This window comes from Macaca nemestrina, chromosome 3 (assembly GCF_043159975.1).
Source record: "Macaca nemestrina isolate mMacNem1 chromosome 3, mMacNem.hap1, whole genome shotgun sequence".
NCBI lineage: Eukaryota > Metazoa > Chordata > Mammalia > Primates > Cercopithecidae > Macaca > Macaca nemestrina.
The window spans coordinates 144084265-144112225 of NC_092127.1; the positions used below are offsets into that span (position 1 = coordinate 144084265).

The window sequence follows — 27961 nt, forward strand, 5'->3', positions numbered from 1 at the left end:
CTCTACCAAAAAAAAAAAAATACAAAAAACTAGCCAGGCGAGGTGGCGGGCGCCTGTAGTCCCAGCTACTCGGGAGGCTGAGGCAGGAGAATGGCGTAAACCCGGGAGGCGGAGCTTGCAGTGAGCTGAGATCCGGCCACTGCACTCCAGCCTGGGCGACAGAGCGAGACTCCGACTCAAAAAAAACAACAACAACAACAACAAAAAAAAACCTTAAAATAGAACTACCATTCAACCTAGTAGTCCCCTTACTGGGTATATACCCCAAAGGGATATAAATCCTTCTGCCATAAAGACACATGCACACATATGTTCACTGCAGCGCTAATGACAATGACAAAACAGGGAATCAACCTAGATGCTCATCAATGGTGGACTGTATAAACAATGTGTGGTACATATACACCATGGAATACTATGCAGCTATAAAAAAAAAAAAGAATAAAATCATGTCCTTTGCAGAAACATAGATAGAATTGGAGGTCATTAGCTTAAGCAAAATAATTCAGGAACAGAAAACACAATACGACATGTTTTCACCTTTAAGCTACACATTGGGTACACATGGACACAAAGAAGGGAATGACAGACAATGAAGCTTTTTTGAGGGTGAAGGAGAGAAGACTGAAAAACTACATATTGGATACTATGCTGATTATGGGGTGATAAAATTATCTGTACAGCAAACCCCCATGACATGCAATTTACCCATGTAACAAACCTGCACATGTACCCCTTGAACCTAAAATAAAAGTTGGAAAGAAAAAAAATTGTTGCTTTTATACAAAGAAGATACTAGAAACCCCTCATGGTTTTTGTGACATAATTTTTATCCAAAAATATTTAAAATTTAACATTTTAAAGATGTATTAGAAAATGGATCCACTCAATAGAATTTAAAAAAACTTTTTTTGATAAATCAGGGGAAATATTAGAATAAATACATGCTTACTGTGAGGTTCTGTTCATTTAATTCTGAATTTTTCAGCCAAGAAGAAATCAATCCAATGTTACATTCACAGTGTTTGTAAGATAAACAACACCCAGTTAAGAAAAAGTACAGTTTTTAGTAAATATAAATATTTGAGAGACGGTCTTCTCATGGATGTTCAGCTCATCATAAGACAATCTGCAGTTCAATCAGTTGATAGGCTTCTCTCGTAATTACAATAGCGTGGGTTAGTCTACCCTTAGGTTCCAACACCATTCATCTTGTGACCAATGATACTGGTGATAAAATCTGTGTTAATGAAAATCTGTGTTAAAGATACTGGTGATAAAATCTGTGCTAATGAAAATCTGATGATCCTCCCTGTGGGTAATGAACAATTGTTACAAGGATATAGAGAAAGAGATAGAGTGAGATAGAGATGCAGATAAACATAGCGATATGGAGACAGACACAGGGAGGAACATAGAGCACTGGAGCTGACCTTCTCATTGTATAATACTCACTGCTGCAGGTGAAGGGCGAGAGACATGTTCTTCCTCAGAATATTCTGAAAAGCAGTGATTTCTGACGAAAAGAGGATTTATTTGTATAGGAACCTAAGGATTTGGAGGCAAGAAGGCAGACATAATCCCTAGTTCTCTGAGACTGTAAATTAGAGAATCCAGTGGGCCAAGTGGCTTTGACAAGACAGGAAAGAGCATCAAAAACTCCACATTGTTCAAAGGAAGTCAGTTTTGATGACCCTCATTCTATACAAGGTCTTAAGAATTGGTGGAAGGGCTGGTTCCAGCAGAGAGGGTAACTGAAGCCAGCATCACCATGTATCTTAGCTCAGTGGCTGTCCTTTCAGAAAAGCCTCCGGCCATATGGGTGTGAAATGAAGAGTTTCAGCCTAGGATTCTAAGAGGGCACCAGTGAGTCCTGGAGAGACAGCAGGCCATTCACCAACCATCTGACAACTGACTGCAGCAGCAAGAAGCAAGGGCAGCAGTGGACTCATCCACTATTCTGGTTTGCTTTGTATTTGACATTTGGAAGCAGTGCTAATCCCAGTCCCCCTTCCCAAAATAATCAAACCCTCAAGATTGTGGAAAATTAGTTGTGGAAAAAAAATTAAGGGAGTGATTCTGGACTTTCTGTTAGTAAGAAAAGTGTTCTTCTCAAACATTTATTTGGAAAAATGCATATTTATTCCCCAGGTGTATGAAGCAAGCAGAAACAATTCCATGGGGCTCAGGCATCACATTGAGACAAACAGGTTGAGCTGATCAGCCACAGTTAGTCCTAAACTTGCCAAGTGACTTCTGTTAAGCTGTATAATTGAAGGGAGAGGATCCAGAAAGCACATGTATACCATATCTATGCCAGGAAAACAAATGCAGCCCTTGAAGAATCTTCAATATGAATTTTGGCATCCTTAATACCCAAAGTAGCTTTCCATAATTGAATGTTTATTAAGTATCCTGGAGAAGTCATTGCTTTCCTTAATAACATCTGGTAGCCTATGGCCATCCAAAGTACTTAATTAGTAATTGTTAAAACTGTAAACATATTGTGTACTTGTTATTTCCCTCCTACACATCTTGTAAAACTGCCACCAAAGACAATGTCCACTATAATATTCAACATTCCTGGGTGAAAAATTCTCTTCTAGTTAATGCTAAAAAGAAAAAAAAAATGGAAAGGAAACATACATTTCTTTATATTCTGGTATCCATTCGTTCATTCATCCATCCATCCTATCTATTATTTCAATTAGTCACTTAAAGTACGAACTATGTGGCATTTATTTGCTATGTGATGGAGATACAAAGATGTGTGGAATGCCTCTCTAATCTCTAGAGATGCCCAAGTAAAGTGGAAGAGGAAAATATGCACATAATATGTTAACAGGATGCAATCGAGGAAGTATTTAACCTGGAGGTAAAGGAAGACTTGTAAAGGAGGTAGTGTATGAGATGAATCTTGAAGAGTGAGGGAGAAGCAGGCATCAAGATGGGTCCCAGGTTTCAGACTTGGCACGCATGAATCCTGGTGCCAGTAACTAAGATAAAGAAAGAACAAAGGAAGACTCATTTCTGGGAGACCATAAAGAGTTCTGTTTTAGAATTGCACCTTGATACTGCTGCCTTGGTTTTGATCACAGTGTGGCATAGTTGATTGGCACCTGCTTTCAGTTCAGCTGAACCGGGTTCATAACCTGGCTCTACCACTTACTAATGATATTACCATGGGCAAAGGTCTTAAATTCTCAGAGCCATGATTTTCTCACCTATAAAACAGAATTAATGATGCATACTTCTTAGGTTGCAAGGAAATGTACAATACTAGCTAAATTGACAATCCTTTTAATAATCCTTTAAAATAACCTCTTGGTCAGGTGCAGTGGCTCACACCTGTAATTCCAGCATTTTGGGTGGCTGAGGCAGGGAGATCACTTGAGGTCAGGAGTTCTAGACCAGCCTGGCCAACATGGAGAAACACCATCTCTACTAAAAATACAAAAATTAGCCAGGCATGGTGGCACATGCCTGTAATCCCAGCTACTCATGAGGCTGAGGCAGGAGGCAGGAGAATCGCTAAAACCCGGAGGCAGAGGTTGCGGTGAGCTAAGATGGTGCCATTGCACTCCAGCCTGGGCAACAAGAGTGAAACTCCATCTCAAAAACAAAAACAAACAAAAAAACCCTCTTGAGTCCAGTGTGGACCCAAACTGAATCTATTTTGCTTCTCTTCTTGGTCTTGGTCTTTGCTAATGAGTGGTGTACTTCTTTCTGTTGACTACTCTGACCTTTATGCCGTGCTGACCGGTTTCCTGGTGCCCCACCTTTTTTCTGTCTAGAGTTGAATCCCCTTCTTCCCAGCATGTTTCATAGCCAGTGTGGAGAAGTGTATGCTATCTCACTGTTGTCTTTAAGCCTTGAGAGAGTGAATAAATAAAAATAAAAGTACACGTTATCTCTGCTGTTCAAATATCTGTCACCTGTTAGAACTACACCTTGCTGATGGATGGGGTGTTTACAGCTATGAACTTTGTCCTCACTTCCTTCATTCGTCAATCCTCCATCATCCGAGGGGAGTAATGTCACCCCCCAGTCTTGGAGTGAAGCCAGGGTACACAGGAATGTCGTTCTGCTGGACTGCTCACGTGCATTGGAGGGTGACAGCTGGATCCCAGACAGCTGTTGTGTGACTAGCTGAAGTGGGATAATCATGAGCTGGGAGGAAAGAGGAAATGCTTTCAGGATTCACTGAAGCGCAACTTTAAGAAACACAGAAAAACTGGAGCCAATTAGGAAACTCAGGCTGACAAGCAGCTATCAGGAACCAACTTTTTAAACAAAAGCATCAGGCTAACTAAGAAACAGTCACAAACAGCAAAATATCTTTCAGATGGACGTGGCCAGTGGTAATTAAAGCACATTTCCTGCATGCTCAGTTTAGCAAGGACTGCCGAACCATTGAGGATATTTTTGGTTACATGCTCATCCAGATTTCAATGCCTTCTATTTGAAGAGGGATGATCAGATGTCTTTCCCCTAATCTATCTGTTTTGCAGGGCATACAGAAGTAGGGCCTTCCAGCCATTCTTCATGCAGATAAAAAGACTTTAGCAGCTAGAAGAGAAAGAAACACAGCACATGAGGTTAGTAAGCCAGATAGTTGGGTCAAATAGTGAATGATCTGACAGACTGACACTGAGAGGTTCAGTATGTTGTGGCAATGAGTCAGAGTTGGATTCAAATCCCAACTCTGCAACAATGTGAGGATTTGCCTCCTGGTAAAATGGAGGGAAAGTACCTCTCATGGCTATCTAAACATTACAAGAAATAATACATAGTGTGCTTATAATAGATACTTTAAAAACCAATTAGTTCCCTACTTTCTTTTTCCTGTGCTAAGGGACAACAGTCACATACAGAAGTGAGACTTCAGTTTTGCCCTTAGCTATGCCATCTATGACTTTCTCATGTTCAGTTTCCTTTCTGATTAAAGAAATGAACATGATGTTTTCATAACCTAATTTTGGTATTTCATTTGTAAGTTAACTAGTAAATAAGGCAATTACTTTACCATCTATTTCCCTCTGTAAGGACATAAACTTGCATAATGCTCTCACTTATGGTATACAGTTTTCTTTTTAAAGTAAGCGCCAAGTCTAATTTTCCAGCTTGATGTCAGAAAGGGGGAAGGACAATGAACAGGTAAGGTGCTGAGGGTTTCCCCAACCAGAGCAGCCTTACTTTGAAATATTTCATGTATTGGCCTTCCCATAAGGATTTTCTACACATAAAGGATCCCATAGCTGAATAATTAAGTTCGAAGTCATTCTTCTATAATATTTATGTTCAGGAGAAAACTTGGATAAAAAATCATTAATTTTACACCTTGGGTCAATTAACATGGCCACCCCTCTCATTTAGTCTATGCAGGGCCAGAAATTGATACATAGTGTGGAAACAGTTCTCTGTCCCTACCAGAAACATTTATGCAGTGAACTAGCCCCTGAAATGACTCAGGAGATAGGGAACATTTCAAGGATACTGAGTTGGGGGTTCCCAAGACAACGCTCAGGTTTGATGATTCCCTACAAGGACTCACAGGACTCAACCTATAGTGATCCTCGTAGTCATGACTTACTACAGCTAAAAGATACTAAGCATAATCGACACAGGAAAAAGATTCAAGTGGCAAAGTCTGCAGGAAACCAGGAGCAGGCTTTCAAGAGTCTTCTTCCAGAGGAGTCACATAGGATGGGCTTAATTCTCCCAGTTGCGACAGCACGTGGGAAATGTTAGCCCAGAACAAATACCTGTTCCCAACTCTGTGTTAATTGGATTTGTGCTATCACAGGGTATGTTCTCAGGGAATTTTCCCCACACATATTCAAGTAAGCTTTGACTTTATGTGTTCGATATTCATATAACTTGTACTTTTACAGATTCTATACTGATTTTCACAAATTTCCTTTCCTTGGTGGATTTCAGTGTTTCATCCATGATTGGACTGAATTAAGCCATCATGTGATGTCTCTAACCTTCTTCTAGAAGAGAAGACTCAGGTTCTAAAGAGGCAGAGGGGTGTGTGAAGAAGGAACTGGCTGGCATTAGGGTCTGAGCTGAGGAAGATCTTCCTTCAGCTCTTCCTGTGTTCTCTCTCGACCCCCTTGTTTTAGCAAATGGGGCTGCCTTTCAGGGTGAGTATGATGGGCTATTGCCCAAACTCACCCTCCACGCTACCTCTCAGAAGTCCTCACTCCCCCCCTAAGGGGGAGGGGTTGGAATGGCATGGCAGGCAGAGCAGTGCCTCCCTAGACACCTTTATATAAGATGTTAAGAGCTATTAAAATGTCATTTAAACTCTGAAGAAGAAACAAGAACAAGAAAAGCATATACTTAGTTTTGGGGAATGGATAATATAAAGAATAAACTACCAAATGTCCATTCCACTCAAGTTTCTCTATCAATGCCAGTGGTATTAACGGTGCAAAGTTCAATTTTGAGAGGAAAACAACTGAAGTTCAGAAATAGAGAAGGGAATTGTAAATTGTATGCAACTCTCCTTGGTCCTCATGAATTATATTCTCCTGCTTGCAAACAGCATGGAGTACCCACAGGAGAGCTGGGTTTTTGTTTTCTGGTTTTTAGAGACAGACAAAGAGGACAGATATGAAAAGTCTTTACAGACGGGCAAATGTTGTTTTCATTTTCAAAAAGGAGAGAATGTAGTTATAGCAGACAAAAGACTTCTTGAAATTCATTCTGAGCAAGATCCTATAGAAGACAACAATAGAAAATTGCGATATTCTACTGCACGCCAAGCATTGTTCCCCGTGCTTTACAGATCTTAGCATTTCACACCCACAATGGCCTTCTGAGGTAGATATGTCTGAGGTTCTCACTGTGCAATTTCCTTACTTAGGGTCTCACCTTCTCCAAATGGGCTAAAGATTTCCCCTCAAAAATCACATCCCTCTGCTAGAAAATAATTCTGATTATTACAACTCTTTTCCACCACATATCATAAAGGATAGGGGTGGGGTGGAGGGAAATGTACTTCTTCTCTATTAAAAATTATTATTAAAATCCTATTCTGTGTTCTGAATGTGCTTCCTTTCTCTGGTCCAGACAGCGTGAAATTTGTAGGAGAATCACCAAAGGACCAAATCAAGGTTCCCTGAGTGCAGTTATTGAGTCAGCTGGTCTCTCTGCTGCCCCTATCATCCGTGAGACTGGAAAAGTGAGCCTGGCCTCTTCCATTCCCAAAAATTGATAGACAGCCTTTCTCCAAACTTCATCCAGGGTTGAGAAGGGTGTCCTCATCTTTGAAAATGTTGAGTGTGTAAGGTGCTTGAGCTGGGATTAGGGAGAGACTGTATAAACCTTTGTTTATTCTGAATATCAGCCTATTTCATACCATTCGTCCAAGTCCATGTAATTCCTGGTTCAAGTATTTATTCTTTCACGTAATTTGCCTGTTCTTACGTAAACCAAGATTGATGGAGAGAGCTACATCTGTTTCTCAGATACAGTCCTCTTATTCCCATGGTCATTTGCAGTTCTGAGATCCTAATTCTATTCTCTTAGCTTTATGCTATTTCCTGGAACTCTGGGGTTACATCTGACTAGGGACAATACAGTCCTGTCCTGCTTTACTACGAACTTCTTCCTTGCTGATCAAATTTTCTCTAGAACAGTAATTCTCTCTATGGTTTCCTTCACCATCCGGAACTTGATACAGACAACAGACTAGGTTAAAACATTTTTTCTTTCTTTTGTTTTTCCAGCTGAATGGGATTTTCAAAAACTATACATATGCTCAAATTTTAACTTTATTGTAATCAGTTTGAGTGCGTTGTTTGTTGTTTGTTTTATGGTTTTTATGTATAAATATGAAAGAGCAAGAGAATAGGGGAAAGGAAGTGAGAAAGGTATTTCATTGCTTTTGTTTGGTTGAAAATGATGCTAATTTTAGTGGTTATTATATATGAGTATTACAAAAAAGACTGCCTAAAAAGGCATGCTGAAAAATCTGAACTCAGTTTTTTAGCTCCTTTAAGGACAGAATAAGGTAATGGTTGAGAGCATAAGCTCCAGAGTTTGATAAGCCTGGTTTTCAGTGCTGGCTTCTATACTCACCCACGCTATGACTTAGTGACTTTAGTCTTTCTCACACACAACTTATTAAAATATCTCATTGTGAGGTGGAAATTATATAATTCATAAAACATAGTAAACACCTTAAAAATGGTAGTTGTTATTTTAGTAGGAACTAGATAAATCCTTGCATTATTTTGGGGCTAGCCTCATGAATAACAAGAGTAGGCTTTGTGGTCTAATTTGAGTTACGCCCTCATGATCCGCTTGCTCATCCTCCCACTGGCCTTCAGGAAGTAAGGCTCTTGAATCTAGTCTATTAAATAAGCTGGATTCAATAGGGTGCAAGCAAAAAATCAACTTTTTTCCTCTTGCCACTGTCTCTTCAAACCTACACCCTCAACTTGTTCTTTCTCTACCTCTCAGTGAATATTGGACAGAACTCATAGTTCACATGATTACTACTAAGTAATAAGGCACTAATAAATAAGTAAAAACCTAACGCTATCCAAAACTCACAGAAGTCTAAACTTATTCAGTTTAAATCTCCCTCACACCAGCTCAGGTCTCCTTTAGGTTTCAAAGCTGTGGAGGTGGAGAATGGCTGCTGGCTGCTGCTTTATTTCCTTTCTTTGTTCTTCATTAAAGCCTGTCTGCAAGAAGGAAAGATTGAACCAGTGTTAGCTCCCAACATCTCAATTCAAATGTTATTAAATTAGCTCTCAACTCCTGACTTCCCCATGGCAGCCTCAGTGGGCATCACTGATTCCCTCTAGCTACGAGTACAGTTGTGCCCATTTTGGCAAGGAGAGAAAGAGTAGGGACCTCAGCCTCATCAGTCTGACTCACCTCTGCCCAGGGCCTCAGCCAGGCTGGTATTTGGGGGTAGCCATGGCAATGGGCTAAGTTGGCTTGTTGTGGCTAGGTGTCACAGACAGGACAGGTTACATAAATTGTGGAGTCATTTGCAAAATGAAAATGCAGGATCCTTTTTCAAATATTATTGGGAATATTAAGACAGCAACAGGAGAGCATTAAGCCAAGCTCCAGACAGGTCACCTGCCTCTGAACTGTACCCATAGTTAGAGAGAATCATCTCTAATCATTAAACAAATCCAGGAGAACATGTGACAGGAAATCAAGTGAAGAATTAGGGTTCTGTTTCCAGGGAGGAGTGGAGACTAAGAACAAAGTCCAGAGCTGGAACAATAAAAGGAGGTGATTCAAGAAGAGGCTGAAGGATTCCCAGAAAGAGACCTGAGGGCGTTGGCTGGTTCATAAAGCCACTAACTTGTGATGTTATCTACACCAGTGTGCAGGATGCCTGGGCGAGGCACCTGCACAAAGCTCTGAAAGCTCCCAGTGCACAGAGTGAGGGACAGCCTTCCTCTAGACCTGGCCCAGGGGCCCTGCCTCTATTTCCCTGTGAGCACAGGGTCTCCGATCAGGGTCCCTCATCAAAGCCCCAGCAAATTTTCTTGTGGGAGAAGACAGTGTTCAATGGTGAAAGCCTGATGAAGCAGTACAGAAAGAAAGGTTCCAGATGTACCTACTCCTTAAGAATAGTCAGCAGATCATAATGCATTGAACTTCAGACTTTCAAAGCAAGTCAGCATCCATTGTTTCACAGACATAATATCTGTGCCCATAGAATCACAAGGCTGAGTTTCATTGAAAACACATCTGGTAGATGAGCACATCAGAGCCCTCTTTCTGAGAGACAAAATGTGAGAAGACTGGCCATTGGCCACCACAACCTCCTTGAGCCTTGAATCAGCTCTGGACCCCACTCTGCCCTGCGGGCACCTGGCAGTTGTCTCACCACTGACATTCAGCTTCACCACAGCTTGGTTTTCCTCTCCTTGATGTTATTTCTCAGCGAGGAAAAGAAAGTGCAAGGAAGGCGATGGACATTAATCTGCAAGATTAGTGAGAATCTTCTCTCAAAAGTGGATGTTAGCTATTTCATAGAAGTGAAAATGCCTTCTTAAATACTAACACATACTTCCTAAATACATACACATAATGCTGTGTGTGAGTTGCTTTGATCTGCAATGTCCTGCCATGTCACTGTGGCTCCGATTACTTCAAAAGGGTCAACTGATGTGAAAAAAAATCAGTGGCTTCTCTACAATGTAATCCAAATACTTGTCACTTATCATAATTTTTTTTTTTTTTTTTTTAAGACAGAGCCTCACTCTGTCACCTAGACTGGAGGGCAGTGGTACAATCTCAGCTCACTGCAACCTCCATCTCCTGGGTTTTCAAGCAATTCTCTCACCTTAGCCTCCTGAGTAGCTGGAATTACAGGTGTGCACCACCACATCCTGCTAATTTTTGTATTTTTTGTAGAGACAGGGTTTCACCATATTGGCCAGGCTGGTCTCGAACTCCTGACGTCAAGTGATTCACCCACCTCAGCCTCCCAAAGTGCTGGGATTACAGACATAAGCCACTGTACCTGGCCTGTAACTCCTTTTTCTGTTTTTTGTTTTGTTTTGTTTTTTAATTTCTCCTAGGGAACAGCCAAGATGGCCAAACAGAAATAGCTCCATTCTGTGGCTCCCACCAAGAAGGATGAAAAGGGTGAGTGAATTTTGCATCTTCAGTTGAGGTACCAAGGTTCTCTCATGGGGACTGATTGGGCAGATGGCATGATTCACAGAGAGTGAGGAAAAGTAGGGTGGAGCAATGGCCCACCCAGGAGCTGCATGGGGCAAAGGGAGCTCCCTCCCTCAGCCAAGGGAGGTGGTGAGGGATTATGCCACCCCTCCCTGAAAACCATGATTTCCCATGGATCCTTGCAACCCACAGAGTAGGATGTCTCCTCATGAGCCCACACCACCAGGGCCTTGATTCCCAAGCACAGAGCTATGCAGACTCACAGCAGCTGCTCAGGTGGGCAGAAGCTCAGTAGGCACTGAGACAGGAGTTTTTGCATACTCAGACTCTGGGATTTCTGGTGACACAGGAGGTCCGTCCACTCCTGTGGGAAGGGGACTGAAGCCAGGGAGCCAAGTTGCCTCGCTGAGCGGGCCCCACTGCCAAAGAATCCCATAAGCTAAACCCACTGGCTTGGAATCTCCTCTGGCCAGCGCAGCAGGCTGGAGACTGTCTAATAAGACCGAATTCGAGGGGAGGGCCCGCTGCCATCATTGAACTCTGCACCCAAAAACAACAGAATATACATTCTTTTCAGTGTCACATGGTACTTGCTCTATAATTGATCACATAATTGGAAATAAATCGCTCCTCACCAAATGCAGAAGAACTGAAATCATAACAAACAATCTCTCAGACCACAGCACAATCAAATTAGAACTCAAGATTAAGAAACGCACTCAAAGCCACACAGCTACATGGAAATTGAACAATCTGCTCCTGAATGACTCATGGGTAAATAAAAAAAAATGTTGGCAGAAACCAAGTTCCTTGAAACCAATGAGAACAAAAAGACCATGTACCAGAATCTCTGGGGCACAGCTACAGCAGTGTTAAGAGGGAAATTTATAGCGCTAAATGCCCACATCAAAAAGCTAGAAAAATCTCAAGCTAACAACCTAACATCTCAATTAAAAGAACTGGAGAACCAAGAGCAAACAAACCACAAACCTAGCAGAAGACAAGAAATAACCAAGCTCAGGGCAGAACTGAAGGAGACAGAGACATGAAAAACCCTTCAAAAACAATCAATGAATCCAGGAGTGGGGTTTTTGAAAACATTAATAAAATAGACTACAAGCTAGACTAATAAAAAGGAAAAGAAAAAGGAATCAAATAGACACAATAAAAAATGATAAAAAGGATATCACCACTGACCCCATAAAAATACAGACACCCAGCAGAGAATACTATAAACAGCTCTATACAAATAAAGTAGAAAGTCTAGAAGAAATTGATCAATTCCTGGACACATATACCCTCCCAAGACAGAACCTCAAAGAAGCTGAATCCCTGAAGAGACAAATAACACGTTCTAAAATTGAGGCAGTAATAAATAGTCTACCAACCAATAAAAGCCCAGGACCAGATGAATTTATAGCTGAATTCTACCAGAAGTACAAAGAGGAGCTGATATCCTTTCTTCTGAAACTATTCTAAACAATTGAAAAGAAGGGACTCTTCCCTAACTCATTATATGAGGCCAGCATCATCCTGATACCAAAACCTGGCAGAGCTACAACAAAAAAAGAAAACTTCAAGCCAATATCCCTGATCAACATCAATGCAAAAATTCCCCCCAAAATACTGGCAAACTGAATATAGCAGCATGTCAAAAAGCTTATCTGCCACAATCAAGTTGGCTTCATCCCTGGGATGCAAGGCTACTTCAACATATGCAAATCAATAAACATAATTCATCACATAAACAAATCTAAAGACAAAAACCACATGATTATCTCAACAGATGCAAAAAAAAGATCTTCAATAAAATTCAACAACCCTTCATGTTAAAAACTCTCAACAAACCAGGCATTGAAGGAACATACCTCAAAATAATAAGAGTCATTTATAACAAACCCACAGCCAATATTATACTGAATGGGCAAAAGCTGAAAACATTCTCACTGGAAACCTGTAAATGACAAGGATGCCCTCTCTTACCACTCCTATTCAACACAGTATTGGAAGTTCTGGCCAGGGCAATCAGGCAAGAGAAAGAAATAAAGCGTATTTGAATAGGAAGAGAGGAAATCAAATTATCTTTGTTTGCAGATGACATGATCCTATACTAGAAAACCCCATTGTCTCAGCCCAAAAGCTTCTTATGCTGATAAGCAACTTCACCAAAGTCTCAGGATACAAAATCAATGTGCAAAAGTCACAAGCATTCCTATACACCAACAACAGGCAAGCAGAGAGCCAAATCATGAATAAACTCGCATTCACAATTGCTACAAATAGAATAAAATACCTAGGATACAGCTAACAAGTGAAGTGAAGTTACTCTTCAAGAAAAACTAAAAACCACCGCTCAAATAAATCAGAGAGGACACAAACAAATGGAAATACATTCCATGCTCATGGATAGGAAGAATCAATATCATGGAAATGGCCATACTGCTCAAATTAATTTATAGATCCAATGATATTCCTATTAAACTAGCATTGGCATTCTTCACAGAATTAGAAGAAATTATTTAAAATTCATATGGAAACAATAAAGAACTTGTGTAGCCAAGACCTTCCTAAGCATAAAGAACATAAGCATAAAGAACAAAGCTGGAGGCATCATGATACTGGACTTCAAACTATGCTACAAGGCTTCAGTAACCAAAACAGCATGGTACTGGTACAAATACAGACACATAGACCAACGGAACAGAATAGAGAACTCATAAATAAGACTACACATCTACAACCATCTGATCTTTGACAAACCTGACAAAAGCAAGCAATGGGGAAAGGATTCCCTATTTAATAAATGGTGCTGGGAAAACTGGCTAGCCATATGCAGAAAATTAAAACTGGACCCCTTCCTTACACCTTACACAAAAATTAGCTCAAAATGAATTAAGACTTAAATTTAAAACCCAAAATGATTAAAAAAAAAATCCTAGAAGAAAATCTAGACAATACCCTTCAGGACATAGGCACTGGCAAAGATTTCATGACGAAATCCCCAAAAGCAATTGCAACAAAAGCAAAAATTGACAAATGGGATCCAATTAAACTAAAGAGTTTCTGCACAGTAAAAGAAACTATCATCAGAGCAAACAGGTAACCTACAGAAAGGGAGAAAATTTTTGCAATATATCCATCTGACGAAGGTCTAATATCCAGAATCTACAAGGAACTTAAACAAATTTACAAGAAAAAAACAAATGACCCCATTAAAAAGTGGGCAAAGGACACGAACAGACACTTCTCAAAAGAAGACATTCATGTGGTCAACAAACATTTGAAAAAAAAAGCTCAACATCACTGATAATTAGAGAAATGCAAATCAAAACCACAATGAGATACCATCTCACATCTGTCAGAATGGTGTTTATTAAAAAGTCAAGAAATGACAGATGCTGGCAAAGTTGTGGAGAAATAGGAATGCTTTTACACTGTTGGTGGGAATATAAACTAGTTCAACCATTGTGGAAGACAGCATGGTGGGTACTGAAAGATTTAGAACCAGAAATACCATTTGACTCAGCAATTCTATTACTGGGTATATACCCAAAGGAATATAAATCATTCTATTACAAAGATACGTATGTTCATTGCAGCACTATTCACAATAGCAAGGACATGGAATCAACTAAAATGCTCATCAGTGATAGACTGAATGAAGAAAATGTGATACATATATACCATGGAATACTATGCAGCCATCAAAAGGAACAAGATCATGTTTTTTGCAGGGACATGGATGGTGCTGGAAGCCATTATTCTCAGCAAACTAATGCAGAAACAGAAAACCAAACATCACATGTTCTCACTTACAAGTGGAAGCTGAACAATGAGAACATATGGACATAGACAGGGGAACAATACACACTGGGGCCTGTCAGGGGGTGGGGTAGGGGGAGGAAGAGCATGAGGAAAGATAGTTAATGCATGCTGGGCTTAGGTAATGGGTTGATAGGTGCAGCAAACCACCATGGCACATATTTACGTATGTAACAAAGCTGCACATCCTGTACGTGTACCCGAAACTTAAAATTAAAATTAAAACTAAAAAGAAATTTCTCCTGGGCTGACACCTTTAAGTCTAATATTGTTTATTTATGTAATTGTTCTCAATATAGATATTTAATAATTTAAAAATTGTGCTTAAATGCTATGTTGTCATTAATACGTTTTAAAATCTATTAAAGGGAGACAAAATTATGCCAATATTGTAAAAAGAAAATGCTTTGTGCATGAGTACTTATAATGTGTATTATATAATTTTAGTGTTAAATAATATAATACAATGAAAATGATATAATTTATATAGCATGTTACACACACATGCACACACACACACACACACACACACACAAACACATAATGTTTAAAGAACAAGAAAAAGAAGATTGAGAGAAAATCCACCAAAAAAAATATAGTAATTCTCTGGGTAATCGAATTGGATATGGTTTTTATTTTCTTCTTTACATTTTTCTCCGTTTTTCAAACGTTTTATATTGATAAAACATTGCATATCATCAGAGGAGACAAATCATTATTTTTAAATGTCCCTTGGGAGCCAATAACACATGTTTGTTTAAACATTTCCAGGCTTTAAAAAACCCTCCTTTAATATAGCCATGACATTTTCTTGCAATATTCATGTTCACACAACTTCTTTCCCCTCTAGACTTTATTATCTTAACATCTGTGATTTACTTGTTTTTATATTCCTACCTACTCAGCTATTTATTATACATAGTAAATGCTCAGTAAACGTTTGTAGGATAAGATAATACACATTTATGAGTAAATGCAACTAGGCCATTTTTAAATTCAGACTTAGTTAAATAACTCTACTTTTGTTGTCTTTTCCCAAACTTATTGGTTCATTTTCCTTACTAATTTTAAGTAAAATTTAAACTCTTTCCAAAACGTTTAATTTTATTTTCATAAAAACAAAACCCTTTTCTTTTTGTAATCATTTCTTCTTTGGTTTCCCCACTATTCTATTAAATTACATAGTTATAATAATGAGTTCAAATGGCACGAACAGGCTAAGTTTCAAAACAGCAGACTATTGGGGAGCATACGCCTCAATGGTGGAAGAAGTGAGGGAGTGAACTAGAAAGTGGCACAAGGGCAGTAATTGTCCAACATCCAAGGGACATTTCTGTGGGTTTTTTTGTTTGTTTGTTTTTGTTTTTTTTTTTTAATTGGATCAAGTAAGCAAAGCGGAGTTCAGTTAAGAGAGCTCTGACTTGCTTGCATCAGGCCACCTGCTTTGCCTACAGGATTCTTTTGAGAGCATGAGCACCCTGTGCATTATGAGCATTTGCTCCTGATTTTCGGAAGCAAAATGAAATGGCTGAAAAACAAGAAACAGAAGAAACTAAACTAAACAGAAGAAATAAGAGCTCAAATTGTGTGTGTATGTGTGTGTGTGTGTGTGTGTGTGTGTGTGTGTGTGTGTGTGTGTTTCTGGCAACTGAAAGAGTTAAATTTTAGAAAAACAAATCAATTAGATGTAAGAGGGAAAAAAACTTCTAGTCACTTTGTTACAAAAATATCCCACATTCTGGGAAACTGGCCCAAAACCTAGGAAGATTTGGATTTCATATTAGACAAGCAGCATCAGCCACAGAAGAACTTTCTAGTAAAAAAGTGTGCATAGAAAAAAGGTTGGAATTAGTTGAAAGAGAAAAATTGAAAATAAACAGGGAAGGCCGGGCATGGTGGCTCAATGCCTGTAATCCCAGTACTTTCGGAGGCCAAAGCAGGTGGATCACCTGAGGTCAGGGGTTCGAGATCAGCTTGACCAACATGATGAAACCCCATCTCTACTAAAAATACAAAAATTGGCTGAACATGGTGATGTGTGTCTGTAATCCCAGTTACTCAGGAGGCTAAGGCAGGAGAATCACTTGAACCCAGGAGGCGGAGCTTGCAGTGACCCGAGATCGCGCCATTGAACTCCAGCCTAGGTGACAGAGCGAGACTCTGTCTCAAAAAAGAAAAGAAACAGGGAGGTCAGAAATCATAACTCCAGTTTGGTTTATGCCTATATTGCCATCTTAAATATAGTGTTTGCATGCTTAGGTTTAAATGGTTTGATAGATATTTCCCCCAAAAAGTAACAGTTTAGTTACAACTTTGATTAAGAGCTTAAGCCTTGTCGTTTGAATTCTGTAACCATCCTAGTACTCCTAGAATATGTGCCCCATCAACACTTCAGAATTTAATTTTGATGAGTAAATAAAACTAAACCTAGGTATAAACCTAGGTACAGAGCAACCATAAACATCGCAATTACACACACATATACATACAAAAATTCATAGATTAAAATTGTTGATCCATTCCTTCACTTGAGTTGAGGATAATCTCAGGGAAAGTGTCTTCTTCATTTAACATTGAGCTGAATTTGTTTATTTTTCCTTTGCTGTACCTCGCATTTTCCTTGATTATATATTATTAAGTTATATTATTAGAAATTGTTTAGAGTATTGAAGAAGTGTTTTGAAAGACAAATTATTTTCTAATGAAATCAGCACTATTTCTTGCAGCAAATTACTGGATATTACAGATGTGACTCATGAAATACCTGTCAACAGATGAGGAAAGAAATCTAATTGTGTAAAGGGTGGAAGGTACATATATCTTGTTTTGTAAAAAGAGACTACAGAATGTTCAGAAGAAGTTTTAAGACCTCTACATAAACCAAGGTGCTATTTTAGTAATGATACATACATAAAATAATTTCAAATCAATCACTAAATCATATACAAACATATTTGGACAACTCATCTGACCTATACTTGTTTTAAAGAAAAATGTACAATATAGTCATAGTTGTTTCCATGCCTAGAAAAATGTGGAAAAATTCAAATGTAAATATTTGATAGATTTACTTTGCTGATACGATGTTTGTTCTACAAAGAAATGGGACAATAATAAACATTGCTAGGAGTAAGGTATGGTTGAAATTTGTTTTAATATTTACTCTTAACCCTTTTTCTGTCCTTTCCTTATTGTGTTCTATCTTTTTTTCTTTCTTTACTTTTTCTTTCATCACAATGCAAACTCTATAAAAGCAGACACTTATCCTCAGAAACTGTGCTTTCTTTTATACTTTACCTGGAAGTAATAATGCCATTTAAACATGTAATCAACTTTTTTCCTTATCCAAAAATATCCATCCTTACACCAAAAGCACAATAATAAAAGAAAAATATAGATACATTGGTGGTTATCATCAAAATTAAAAACTATTGTAAAACAAAGGACACAGTCAAGAGAGTGAAAGACAACCTATAAAATGAGACTAAGGTTTTTTCAAATTATGTATTTGATAAGGGACTCATATCCAGAATATACAAAGAACTGGTACAACTCAATAACAAAAAGACAAACAACCCCATTTGAAAATGGACGAAGGATTTGGATACACATTTCCCCAAAGAAGATACACAAAGGACCAGTAAGCATATAAAAAGATGTTCAGCATCATTAGCCATCAGGGAAATATAAATCAAAATCATAATGAGACACCACTTCATACCCACTAGGATAGCTATAATCAAAAAGTCAGATAACAACATGTATTGGTAAGCCTATGGAAAATTGGAGCTCTCATATACTGTTGGTAGGAATATAATATGAATAGCCACTTTGGAAAACAATATGGCAGTTCTCAAATGGTTAAACATATAGAGTTATACAATCCAGCAATTCCACTCTATATAACTAATATACAGCAATAACTATATATTAGTTATATACCCCAAATAAATGAAAACACAGGTTCACAAGACAACTTGTACATGAAGGTTTATAGCAGCACTATTCACAATAGTCAAAAAGTGGAAACAACCAAAATGCCCACCAGTTGATGACTGGATAACCAACTGTGGTAGATCCACACAATGGAATATTATTTGACAATAAAAAAGGATTAAAACACTGATAACATGCTGCAACTTGGATGAACCTTGAAAACATTATACTAAGTGAAAGAAGCCAGACACAAAGGACCACGCATTGTACGATTCCATTTATGTGGAATGTCAAAAATAGGCAAATCTATAGAGTCAGAAAGTAGGTTTCTGGTTAGTGGGTTTCCTATGGCTAGATGGAGAATGGAGAAATTGGAGGTGACAGTTAAATAAGCTTAAAAAAATACCTCCTTTTTCTAGAAACAGATAAAGGATATTGCTACAATATCTCTTGTAGCAAGATATTGGTAAGCCTGCAATTTGTTGCAAACTCAATGTCATGAGTTCTTACACATTTGTGTACTGACCTGTCCCTGGTAGTGCAGAAGCTCTGAATGTAGCCTCAGAAGCACTAGGTTTTGTGTCTTGTATTCCTCTTACTAGATGACCTTGAGAAATTCACTTAACTTTTTCAAGTCTTATTAGACAGAGATCATAATAACTAACTCACAGACACATTGTGACTAAATGATATGACATCGGTCAGAAGGCTTATCAACTATAAACTACTATACAAATGTAAGTGGTTGCTATTGTCAGTTCTATAGACTCAAGGCCTTGAGAAGTCAGGCCCAAAGGGACCCGACTCAAATCACTCAATTATACCAAATACAGGAGCCAAAATATTTTTTTCCATAAGTTATTGGGGTACAGGTGATATTTGCTTGCATGATTAAATTCTTTTTTTTTTTTTTTGAGACGGAGTCTCACTCTGTCACCCAGCCTGGAGTGCAGTGGCCAGATCTCAGCTCACTGCAAGCTCCGCTTCCCGGGTTTACGCCATTCTCCTGCCTCAGCCTCCCGAGCAGCTGGGACTACAGGTGCCCGCCACCATGCCCAGCTAGTTTTTTGTATTTTTTTAGTAGAGACGGGGTTTCACCGGGTTAGCCAGGATGGACTCAATCTCCTGACTTCGTGATCCGCCCGTCTTGGCCTCCCAAAGCATGATTAAATTCTTTAGTGGTGATTTGTGAGATTTTGGTGCACCCATCACCCGAGCCAAAATCTTAATCTACAGTGAGAGATCACACTGCCAAGCAGATCGAATCATGCCAGTCTGTCTACTCATTTCCTTCCAAGGAAAGAAATCTATTTGAGAAACCCAGTCGCCATCAGAAGGTTGCTTAGAGAGTGTAAAAACAGGGCCAAGGAGTTGGATTATCCTGGGAGCATTATGAAGATAAAGCAAACTAATTGACCACTTTCCTCCCCTGTGGCGATAGATCTGTCAAACAGACCAAACGCCCTTCTTTCTTTAATGCAGTAGGCTGCTCACAAATCCACCCTTATACCTCTATTTCTCCAGGTAATACTCCTCCCACTCTGATTATTTTTAACTACCTCCACTTCAGCACTCTTCATTTCACACATTGTTATAACAAGCCAATTCCCAATTTCCAACTCCTTTTGTATTTATTGCATTTTGCGGTAGACTGCTTTCCTGGTGACAATTGGTAACATAGAATTCCTCACAGTCTCTATAGAAACTTTGATCTAAGCATTTCCCAGAGAAAGCTAATCTCACTATATGGTGTGGCTTCTTTTCTGATCCAGTTGTCTTGTCTTCTTCCAAACAACTTATCTCCAACCTGAAAAGTACTCTATAAGTGTGCATTATTATGATCACTGTTAGTTATGCAGGTCAGTACCTTAATGTTTGGTTACCATGGCATGATTAGAACCTTCTGGTAAAACACAGTCCTCAATGTCTCTAGCTTTTCTGCCTTCCTGGCAAACACGCACTACCATTTTCAAAAATCAGCTTTGCTTAGAAAAAAAAAATGTCTATGGTTATAAAAAACATTCAAGTCATTGGATCATTCTTAGTCTCACTGAAAGTTCTCTACTATTCTAAAATTAAAATGTAGTTATTAACAGATTTACTGAGTGTGTCCAGAAATATAGATATTATTATGCATCTCACATGGCATAGTGGAGAGAAGGTGGATTTCAGAGTCAGAGAGTTAGTTTTATATTCTGACACAGCCTCTTAATGAGTAATGTGTCTTGGTCCAGTTACTTAACCACTCTGAACTTCACTTTATTTATCCATTACAAATATCTCATTGAGGGTATCCTGCAACAGTGAAAAATAAAGTAAGATAGTAAGTAAAGTAATTGGTATGTTGTAAGTACAACATAAAAGATAGCTGTTATTATTGGGGACTTTGCATTCTTTAAAGAGGCCTCTATCTTTGTGACTTTAAAATCAGTGTTGGTCTTGGCTTGCTAGGTAACCTTCAGAAAGCCTGGGTCTTTCTGTTCATTATTTGAAAAGTAAAGGGAAAATGACATTTTTCATGTTTAAAAGTAATAACAGTGTGGTTACATAAGTTTTCCTCAGCCCACTGAATTTTTTTCTTATATATTTCAAAAAAGTGTCTCAGTGCATTATAGAACCCAAGTAAGGTTTATAGGGCAGACGCTTAAGAAATGACCTTCTATGTCGAGAAACACAAACAGTATCTGTATGAATTTTCTCATCTGATCTCACCTACTATTTCAGGAGAGAGAGCAGGAGAAAGAGAGTAGCTCACAGCGTTACAGGCCTCTGACTTCAAAGCTTCTTAGTTTTAAAACTGCTGTTTGACTTGGAAAAACCATGGTCGGATGCTTAGGCTTTTAAAAAATCAAACACCATTTAAAAGTCCTGCTAACTACATTCCCTGGGTTTTATAACCTGATTCTTTTCCAGAAAGGAAAGAATGGTCTGTGAAAGGAATACTATGTAATGAAGCATTTTTAGTGAGTCAAATTTTTTACTTTCTAAAAGTGCTCTGAGTGTTGATGACACTAGTGCAACTCTTCCACTGAATAAAACAGATGCAGAAAACAGAAAAATCTAAGAGGAGAGGCCTGGTGCAGAATACCAAATATAAGACAGTCCTAAATGAAGCAAAGGGAATTTTTCAAATTTCTTCTTTTTAAGATGATGTTCTCTGGGTTCTTTATGTTCCTGGGCTGGCCTTTTAGGTCTCTTGAGCCTGTCCTACCCCTGCCATAGCATCTCAGTCACTCAAAGGAAAATTGCCTCCTTATTTTCCATTGACCCCTTGGATTAGTCTGCTAAGGCTGCCATAACAAAATATTATAGCCTGGGTGGCTTAAACCACAGAAATTTATTTTCTCACAGTTGTTGAAGCTAGAAACCCATGATCAGGGTGTCAGTATGGTCAAGTTCTAGTGAGGGCATTATAGATGTCCTTGCTTATCTATGTCAACCGTCTCACTGTGTGGTTTCGTGACCTCTTTGTGCACACAGAGAGAATGGAAGCAAGCTCTCTCTGACGTCTCTTCTTATAAGGGCACAAATCTCATCAAGAGGACCCCACCCTCATGATTTCCTCATAACCTATTACCTCCCAAAAGGTTCCACCTCCAAATATCATCATGTTGGAGGTTAGAGCTTTTTGTTGTTGTTGTTGTTGTTGTTGTTGTTGTTTGTTTTTTTGAGACGGAGTCTCGCTCTGTCGCCCAGGCTGGAGTGCAGTGACACCATCTCGGCTCACTGCAAGCTCCGCCTCCCAGGTTCACGCCATTCTCCTTCCTCAGCTTCCCCAGTAGCTGGGACTACAGGCGCCTGCCACCATGCCTGGCTAATTTTTTGTATTTTTAGTAGAGATGGGGTTTCACTGTGTTAGCCAGGATGATCTCAATCTCCTGACCTCGTGATCCGCCCAACTCTGCCTCCCAAAGTGCTGGGATTACAGGCGTGAGCCACCGCGCCCAGCAGAGGTTAGAGCTTTAACATGGGAATTTGGGGTGGAAAATAATTCAGTCTACAGCACTCCTCTGAACCTCTCCCTACCATATCACTTTACTGAAATTTAATGACTTCATGGTTTATTCTGCCTTATAGTGTGACAGTCACCAGATAAAGTGAACTGATACACTTACGGGAGTTAAGTAGAAAAGCTAAACCCCACACCAGGTTTAAATTCTGAATACAAAAGGGTCAGTGGCTTATTGTTCAAAAGGTTTTACATAATAACTTTACTTTAATGAATTTGCCAATGTTCAGAGACCGGTCTTCAGTCTTCTAGACTCAGAAATCAGATTTTTGTAGATCCAGCTTTCAAAATCCAACCTCTAATGAGAAAATTCACATTTCCATAGCTCACAAAACTTTTGTACAAATAATGCCAATATATTTGTAGACAATGATAAATAAAAGCTCTCACACACACCAGAATATTCACATTGACACAGACTCCAAATTCTAATGTGTTTTTCTTGGAAAGTCAACTTATAACCAGAAAGCTGCTTGCTAAACAAGAATTCAGAGGACAAGAGATTATCTGCATAATTAAAATGTCTAGTATCATGAGGCTAAGCAAGCCTGATCTATCCACGCTCCCTGTAGAAATATCCTTAACCCTAAAGGATCATGAGAAACAGTCGATTGGCAGGACCTTCTCTTCCTGAAATATGCCCAGATTGGGCCTCCCAAGTCACTCTGATTGGCCACACTTCTGTTGCTAAATTATATCATAGATGATGAAATTCTCCAGTCTTGCTCAGGCCTGGGAGCCACTGCACCTTCTTTGTAAGGATATTATAATGTGAGAGTTCAGGACAAGGGCTTGAGAGCTAGACGATCTCAGTTCTGCCACTTTCTGGCCATGTGACCCTGAGGACTTCATTGAAAATGTCCAAAAATCAGTTTCCTCCATTGCAATATTAAGAAAATAACCTCATTTAATTTGCAAAATTGTTGTAAGGATTATGTATGTAATAATTTTCACAAATTAGCCTTAGCAAATACTAAAAGAATCTTACCTATTATTTAGCGGGAATTTACAACTCTGTTTAAATTCATTATCTGATTTTGTAGTGTGACTCCCAGGGCACAATCTCATTTGTCTTATTTCCAGCTTCCTTGCAGCTATGGTTTATCTCATATTTGCTCCTGGAACCTATCTATCATACTGATTATAGAGACATGTGAATAACTCTTTCTAGAGTACACACTGACTTTTCTGTCCAGTGACAGAGGGCTGCAGGAGAAACCATTACTTACTACTTGTCTAGGACAGGAGTGGAGAGTTCAGGCCACAAAGAGAGAGCATCACTGTGGAAAGTTTGTGATAGTGTTGAAAGGAGGCAGCAGAAGATACTATAGAGGTAAAAGGCAGAAGTAAACTGCTTATGTTCTCATGGGTTTGCCAAAACCCGTGATTACCTCTTTCCTTTATTGTATGCTTTCTTTATTGCAAAATATACTATATCTATCCAAAAGTATGTATCCTGGCTTTGTTCATAATTGTTTCCTTGCTTTTGTTTATATTTTTGCTACCTTAATATAGGTCCCTAGCTATTTTAGTCTGTTTCTGAACTTTACATAAATGTAATCACACATTATTTTGTGATTCCACTTCACTCACTTGGAGCCCGAAGAAGGCAGCATGATACAGAGTAGAAACAGCTGCAAAGTGTGACCACCGGGCCTTGGGAAGCCCATGGACTGCCCTGCACCAGCATGTTGTCCTGTTGTTCTGACCAGGAACCGAAGCAGCTCAGAATGCTGGACTTCAAAGAGCCTTGTTCCTGCAGTCAGGGATTAGAAATCCTAAGCAATGACCCGTTAGGGGACATAGGACCAAGAAAATGTCAGTAGTTTTCACAGGGTGAATAACTTGCCTGCTTTGTCTTAAGTTTTTAACTTTCATCCATGATATTGGATGTAGTTATAGTTCATTCATTTTCATTACAACGTGGTATCTCATTCTATGAATATAACAGATAATTTATCTATTCTACTTTTTATAGAAATTATTTTGATTCTCCAGTTTCTTTACAGATCATATAAATGTTTCTCCTTTTACTAATGATTTTCATGGAGAGGAACAATTCTAAGTCTTAAATCAATTTTTGAGGCCTTATTTTGGCAAGGGTCTCTATATATTATTTTATATATATAAGAATAATTAAGATTATTAACATAATTTTTAAAAAGTATTGAGGTTCTAGTTTTATCTATTTTGAAGAATGCTTCTTTAAACATGCTTGTACATGTCTGGGGTGAATCTATAACAAAAGAATCAAATGGACATTCTAAAATTTTAAAATGTAATATATGAAAGTAAGAATGCAACAGATTGATTTAAACAGTCGATAGGACACAATTTCCATTAACTGAAAGACAGATCAATGCAAAGGACTCAAACTAAAGTATAAAGAGAAAAAGAACTGGTGGGATTTTAAAAAAAAAATGCAGAAAATCTCCAATGTTGAATTATTCGGCCTGACCTAGTCCCAGCCAGTCAAAGTGCTAATATTCCCTTAGTCACAGGATTGAATCAAGTGTTGGCATGCAGTTTGTTTTGGTGCAAGCAGAGTTAATTTTGGAGCTTAGTTTTGAACCACTGGGATGTGATGCTCTCTTTTCCATTGAACTTGAACCTGAAATTTCAGTGTTAACCTGGAACTTCTGGGCAAGTGTCTAGTTAGGGTCAAGAGAGAAGAGTAACTAAGTCCTGATAAGATCATTTGAGACCCTGGAGAGAGCTACAACAATCCTATCCTTGACTGTTCTATTATGTGAGCAAATGTTTCTACTCTTGTTTTAGATCTGTTAGAGTTGGTTTTGGACTTTGTTTTGTTTTTCTCGCCTTCAACAAGAGCTTTAACTATAAATACTTCTTTACTCTTGTGCATTCCCCAAATGCCCTCTTGCATGCCATCCAAAAGGAAAGGTAGATCTCATAGTATGGAGAACTTTAGACCAACTCCCTGGCCTATCTCCTAAATATGATCTTGAATCTGGCCCTTTCCCAGTAAAGCTACAGCATTGCTCTAGAAGGCTGACTGACAGCACAAGGGACAGCTGTGTAGAAATCTTCTTCCTCATTGGCTCCCCAGTGACCTATATTCATCTAGCAAGCCTTGCATTCCTCTGTCCCTTGCTCATTTTTTAGACCCTAAGTTTAACATATTGTTTTAATTAACATTTTAGGAGCTAAACTCAGAGAACGGTGATTATGTCTGAGTGGGAGGGTTCGTGATTACTCTCTGAATGGTATCATATTCAAAGTAAGTAAAGAAATGCTTGTGAATTTCAATTGCTTTTCCTTTTCAGTCGGAAGATAAACCTAACATTCAAAATTGTCATCAGACAGAGAAGAAAGCCTGCTTGCTTACATCTCTGTAAACTGACTTCTTGGAGTCTCACAGCCCTCTCCTATTGAGTTCTCTTTCCATTCCTATCTCCTTTTCAGTTGTAATACCCTAGGTCGTCCCAGACTCTGGGCTCTGAACTCTAGGCAAGGCACTATTTATTGACTGGATGATTATTTGACACATAGAAACTGCCCTCATTTGAAACCAGATTGAAAAATGTCGTTTTCTTTAAGTTTTATATTATCCTTTATTCCCTCTTTTTCATGGGGATAATATTTTTTAAAAACTCCTGGATCAAGCTTTGGTTCCAATATTTCTTTTTATTCTTTGTTCTGCTTTGCTCTTTATATCCCCTCCCCCTCAACCCACACACACATAAAATTAACTAAGTCAGAGCTTACAAACTGGCAGGCTGTAAAGCTGGCCGACAGATATGTTTCATTTCACCTTAATATACTTTAAAATTTTGTCTTTGTTATATGCAGTTAATACCAGGAGATACCACATAACAATGATCACTTCAGGATTTTCTTTAAATATCAGACTATCTGGCACCCTGAGCCCAAATTCCTTTATGGCAACAATTAGATGGAGCTAAATAGTGACAGCACCTTTTATCTTTCAACTGGTACACTTCACTCATTTACCCACTTCACTCTTCCATTTGGGGCACGAAGAAGGCAGCATGATGCAGAGTAGAAACAGCTGCAAAGTGTGACCACTGGGCCTTGGGCAACCCACGGACTGCCCTGCACCAGCATGTTGTCCTGTTGTGCTGACCAGGGACAGAAGCAGCTCAGAAAGCTGGACTTCAAAGAGCCTTGTTCTTGCAGTCAGGGATTAGAAACCCTAAGCAGTGATCATAGTGGACATAGGACCAGGGAAATGTCTGTAGTTACCACAGGGTGAATAAATGGTAGCCAAGATCAGAAACTCCCAGTGCCTCAGCATTGCAGAAAAATGGAATAAGGGAAAAAAAATTATGTTACCTTACCAAAATTTAAAAAGTTATTTCTTCTATATATCTGAATGTGCAGACTGAGGTTCATGCTCTCCATATTACTGATTGAGACCTCATATTAAAACACTTTCTTCCCTGCATATAACTATTGATCACATCATTTTCTCTTTTTCTTATTTTTTTTTAAATTATAGGTTCATGCGCATGTTGGTTACACGAGTATATTGCATAATGATGGGGTTTGGACTTCGAGTGAACCTATCACCCAAGTAGTGAACATAGCACCCAAAAGGTAGACTTTTAACCTCGCCCCCTTCTTACCCTCCCACTTTTGGAGTCCTCAGTGTCTATTGTTGCCATCTTAATGTCCAAGAGTACCCATTGTTTAGCTCCCACTTTTAAGGCAGAACGCGTGATATTTTATTTTCTGTTTCTGAGTTATTTCACTTAAGATAATGGTCTCCACCTACATCCATGTTACTGTAAAAGACATGATTTCATTCTTTTTTATGGTTGTGTGGTAGTCCATGGTATATATTAATACCACATTTTCTTTTAAACATTAAACATCACGTTTTTTAAAAAACTAAACACCACATTTTCTTTACCCAGTCTACTCTTGATTGACGCTTAGGTTGATTCCATGACTTTGCTATTGTGAATAGGGCTGCAATAAACATAAAAGTGCAAGCTGTCTTTTTGATTAAATGGTTTCTTTTCCTTTGGGTAGATATCCAATAGAGGGATTGCTGGGCTGAATGGTAGTTCTGCTTTTAGTTCTTTGAGAAATCTCCAGACTGTTTACCACACGGAACTAATTTGCATTCCTACCAACAGTGTATAAGCTTTCCCTTTTCTCTGCAACCTTGCCATCATCTGTTGTTTTTTTTTTTACTTTTTAATAATAGCCATTCTGATTGGTGTGAGATAATATCTCACTGTGGTTTTAATTTGCATTTCTCTGATGATTAGTGACATTGAGTATTTTTTCATATGTTTGTTGGCTGCATGTATCTCCTCTTTGTTTTTAATTTAACCTTTAAGTTCCAGGGTACATGTGCAGGTTTGTTGTATAGGTAAACTTGTGTCATGGAGGTTTGTTGTACAGATTATTTTGTCACCAAGTATTAAGCCTAGTCCAGTTAGTTAGTTTTTCTGATACTCTTACTACTCCAACCCTCCACCCTCCTATAGGCCCCAGTGTGTGTTGTTCCCCTTTATGTGTCCACATGTT

General features: G+C 38.7%; 1 long non-coding RNA gene and 1 other non-coding gene across 2 annotated transcripts; one reads left to right on the forward strand and one right to left on the reverse strand.

Moving 5' to 3' along the window:
- Nucleotides 1-932: 932 nt before the first annotated feature.
- Nucleotides 933-19022, reverse strand: LOC105463321 (uncharacterized). Its single transcript, XR_976260.2, has 4 exons — nt 18956-19022; nt 8569-8702; nt 3936-4569; nt 933-1240 (listed from the first exon to the last, which is right to left on the reverse strand). It is a non-coding gene; the product is annotated as an uncharacterized lncRNA (long non-coding RNA).
- Nucleotides 19023-24427: 5405 nt separating this feature from the next.
- LOC112423411 (U5 spliceosomal RNA) lies at nt 24428-24543 on the forward strand. Its single transcript, XR_003013884.1, has one exon. It is a non-coding gene; the product is annotated as a U5 spliceosomal RNA (small nuclear RNA).
- Nucleotides 24544-27961: the final 3418 nt, after the last annotated feature.